Below are 4,571 nucleotides of genomic sequence, written 5' to 3' on the forward strand. Positions count from 1 at the left end.
AATTGATTAAAATTTTCATGTATTTTATAATAATACAAAAAACTAAATAAACTATTTAATTTGTCCCGGTAAAATCTAGAAAAATCTGATAACACTTTTTATAAAATTGATACACTTCTCCTGTATTTTATAATAATAAATAAAACTAAATAACCTACTAGACTTGTCAATTTATATAAACTAGTGGCTGAGCCCCGCACTTGCGCGGGGTTTGTCAATTAGTTTCTGTTCCATTCTTTTTGTATATGCATGATTCATTTTTTTTCTTGACTTCTCAGATTTTCATATGCAATGATGGAGATGTAGTATTTGGCATCATCAAGATAAGGCAATCATTGTCGTTGTATTAGCATAGTAGAAATTTTTATACCACTCGTTGCTGGTTGGTCGATTGATTCATTGTAATGTTTCTTTTGGACCGATGTTAGTAGCCCTGAGACTTATTATTCGGCATCTGAGATGTTCGAATCTGAATCAGATAATAAAATTTTAGATCCGTCAAAATCGAATTCAAACCAGATATCTTGTCTCTTAAGTTTAGATATTCGGATCTGGATCCCTATTTTAAAAATATTTTAATTTTTAAAATAATTTTATTTTATATATTAATATGTATAGATTAAATGGTTTATAATATTATATTTTAATTTTATACACATACATATATATTTATAAATGTTGTATAAATATTTAAATTATTTTTTATTTTTAGGATTTTAGTATTTTAAAAAAAATATTTTTATTTTTTAAAATTATTTTTACGAATCTGGATCCCCACCTGCTGGAAATACGATGTCGAGACAGATATTCGGCCAGATATCCGGACGCCACGAATCCAAATCCAAATACTACATCTACGGATCCGACGATCCGGATCCAAATATCATATATTCCCTAAATATCCGGATCCGTCTCACCCCTATGCGTTAGTGACATATATAAGTATCAGTTTATTTGTTTAATATTTTGTTTCAATATTTTGGATGCTTTTCTAATTTTTGGTCAAGTAGCTGTTTGAATTTAGAATATCTTAAATTTTAAGTATAGTTATTTCATTCAAACTGACTTTTTTGCTGTATAATAAATATGGTTAATTTTTCCAGATTAAGCTTCTGTTGAGTCATGTTCTCTGCATCTTTGAATTAAAAAAAAAAAAAACATTTTCCGCTACATCATGCACAATGAAATAAATGTACATATATTCTAAATTTAGTGAAAAGGTTATTTAAATGTCAAGACTGAGCTACCCAAACCCTCCTGGAATCTTTCTTTCGTGAAAGAGTATAAGCGGAGAAACAGAGTTTGCCAAATGCCAGAAAATGAAAAAGTATATTAAACACTGAAGTTATAGTCAACTATAATATGAACTACAATTTCAATAGAAGCCAAAACTACAATTTCCATATTGCTATTTCGCCGGCTTTGCTTCATTTTTTTAAGCTTTGCTTAGATCAGCCCTTGAAGCTTCAATAATAATTTAGATGACCAAAAAAATCCCATCTCATATCTTTCCCTCAGATTTCTTTTATCATAAAACAAACACTCATCAAACCAAGCATATCGAGGACAGATATACATTAACTTTCTGAAAAACTTTCAACATATAAGAGAACCTTATGCTAAACTATGTTTAAAGGTATCCAAAACATAATGGCGTCCTAAAGAAAATGGGTGAAGGGAGTTAAAGATATGACAAAAACCTGCAAGCATAGCTTAGATTGCAAAACAAAACGCTTGTCAGGAAGCCCCTGCTACGACCTCCATATTTACCTCATTTAGGGCTTGGGCTTTGATTCCTCCTCCCAAACCGCTTGGTGGTGACGGAGTGTAGGTCCTTCTCCTCATCGGAGAGAAGCTTCAACCTCTCTAGTCTCTATCAGTAAAATCAACATACTGGGTCATAAAGTATACCATGAATGTTCATACTTTAAATAAATTAAGACACAAACAAATGTCAAAGTTATAGCATCAGCGCTTAAGAGACCTTCAAAGAAACATTCAGACTGGTTGGAAACCATAAGATTCCCTTGCCTTGCATGCAATCTGCCAAATCACATAAATGAGGATAAATATATGAAAATACTACTACAAATCATACGAACAAATACCACTTTTTCAATTATTTTATTACAAACACTTATAAAATTGAGAGAAATTGAGATCCTAAACTAAACGATTTCAAGCTTTGATTGGAATTGTGAATATTGGGCTTACGTGTTAATACAGAGCAGTACCACCCAAACATCTATGACGAAGATCATCAAAAGTAGCGTGGTGAACCACAGCTGGGGAAGCGAGAGCATCGCGAGCCGCAGACACTGATAACTTGCGGGGAGGAGATCAGATGTTGGTCTCCTTGCTGGGCCCTCTACTATTCATAGTGGTCTCCCTCTTTCGGTTACGAAACGCTTGGGTTGTCGAAGTTATGGGAAAATTAATAATGGAGAGCGCAATGATATGAGCAGTGAAAGGGCGCATGCGGGGGCAGCAAGCAACCAGAGGAAGAGGAAGAGAGATCAGTGAATTGGATTAGGCTATTTCACTTGGGTATATATATCAAAAAAATCAGTGGGCTTTCTAAGTGGTTAGCTGGTTATTCTAAAGGACACGAAAAAAAATTGTTGAATTTTTTTGTGGATCCCACATAAATAAAAAGAAAGTCATAAGACATGAACCGAAATCACGAACCGAAACTAACTCCTCTGTACTTAATAATTAAACCAAACACGGGACTTGAAGAGGACCCACAAATAACAAAGACACTGCTGATGTGGACACCCTTAGAAGTAGCCCTTGGACGGATCCAGATATCCGGGAAATTTACGGTATCCAGATCCGTGGATTTAATATCCGGATCCAGATTCGTGGTTTCCGGATATCCGGGTTTTGGATATCCGTCTCGATATTCTATTATCCGCGGATATCCGGATCCGGATCCAGATCCGTCAAAATAATTAAAAATATTTTTTTTAACAAAAAATACTAATTTTTTAATATAATACATAAATTAAATATTTATAAATATATTTATATATGTTTATAATATTGTAAAAACTAAAATATAATATTATAAGATTAATTCATGTATAAATATTAATATATCAAATATTAATATATCAAATATTAATATTAATAAAATTTAAAAATTTAATGTATTTTATAAATACGGATCCGGACCTAAAAATTAAGATATCCGCATCCGGATTCGATTTGCACGGATCCAAGATTTTACTATCCGGATTCGGATCCGGGCATCCCGGATATCCTATTTTCGGAGCGGATCCGGAGCGGATCTCGGATCGAATCCGGATCTCGGATAATAAATCCCAGACCTACTTAGAAGAGAATAAAAACTCATCTATTATTATATAAATATAAATTATACTAAAGCGTGATTTGCAAGTAGATATTTTTGTTATTAATGTGATAGCTTTAATTTAGGGGTTAGTTATTCAATGTTTTTAAGAATATTTAGTTGATCTATTAATAGTTTCAAAATGATTTAAGGAAATCTGTAATTCTTATTTTGTATTACAAATAATTTTTCTGTTTTTATAATAATAAGTTTCAAAATCATATTTACAACTAAACCAGTTAAAATTTCAAAATTGTATGTATGTCACATTACACATATAATCCGGTTTAGTGGTGTTCTCCTCGATTACACTACTACAGTGATTTGGTAGTGAATTTTTAATGTTAATAATTGTAAAATGGATAGCGGAAATTTTGGCACTTGATTTTACACTCTTGGTTGACATTTTTATATAAACCAAATTATGCAGAGGTTGGTAATGTTGCCGGAAGATGAAACGTATTTTATTGGTTTAATTGGTTTGAGAGGTACAAATACAATTATTGGATCAATAAACTTTAATGGGCTTTTTATTCCCTTTGGTTATATGACGGAAGAACATTAAAATCTTAAACATCTAACTTCTCCTGTATTTGGTAAGATAATAGTCATTAGCATATTTTCCATATATTCTTTTTCGAGATGTGTTTGTTTTTTAATTTAAAATTTTAATGATGGTCATATGTTGTTACAATATATAGGGGAATACCAAAATATAATAAAAGGAAAAGATCCAAACAACTTTCATAGTAGATTTTTTGGGACTCCTTCTCTTTTAATAGTATTGATTTAAAGATGATGTACAATTTGAGGTAAAGTTAGAATCCCCTCCACCCCCTTTTTAGTTTTTTTTTTTCATTTTGTATGTCTTTCTTACCAAATATAATTCAATCAAATAAGTATAATGGTAAAAATATACATCTTTTCTATATATCCTGTGACATAAAAGTGTTCAAACGAAAATAAATTCCTTAGTAAATATACAATTTTTTTAACAAAGATATAACTCAAAATTTGGAGTCAACTCCAAATGTAATCTATTCTTTTTTTTTTTGAAACGTTTATTTTTCCTATTCACCATAAAAGTTCGAATTATTCACAAAAATCTTTTTTTTTATAAAAAATGAGTGTTTGACTCATTTATCCTCATCTACCACATTTATTTACAACGTTGTGATTATCATCAAAACACCAACTACCATGAACAACCAATTTC

At 31.2% G+C, this 4,571-nt stretch overlaps 1 long non-coding RNA gene across 1 annotated transcript; it reads right to left on the reverse strand.

Moving 5' to 3' along the window:
• Window positions 1–1,309: 1,309 nt before the first annotated feature.
• LOC106316767 lies at window positions 1,310–2,526 on the reverse strand. The gene is made up of 3 exons (XR_001264953.1): window positions 2,215–2,526; window positions 1,985–2,043; window positions 1,310–1,873 (listed from the first exon to the last, which is right to left on the reverse strand). It is a non-coding gene; the product is annotated as an uncharacterized LOC106316767 (long non-coding RNA).
• Between the last annotated feature and the right edge of the window lie 2,045 nt (window positions 2,527–4,571).

The sequence above is a fragment of the Brassica oleracea genome, chromosome C9, assembly GCF_000695525.1.
Source record: "Brassica oleracea var. oleracea cultivar TO1000 chromosome C9, BOL, whole genome shotgun sequence".
Lineage (NCBI taxonomy): Eukaryota > Viridiplantae > Streptophyta > Magnoliopsida > Brassicales > Brassicaceae > Brassica > Brassica oleracea.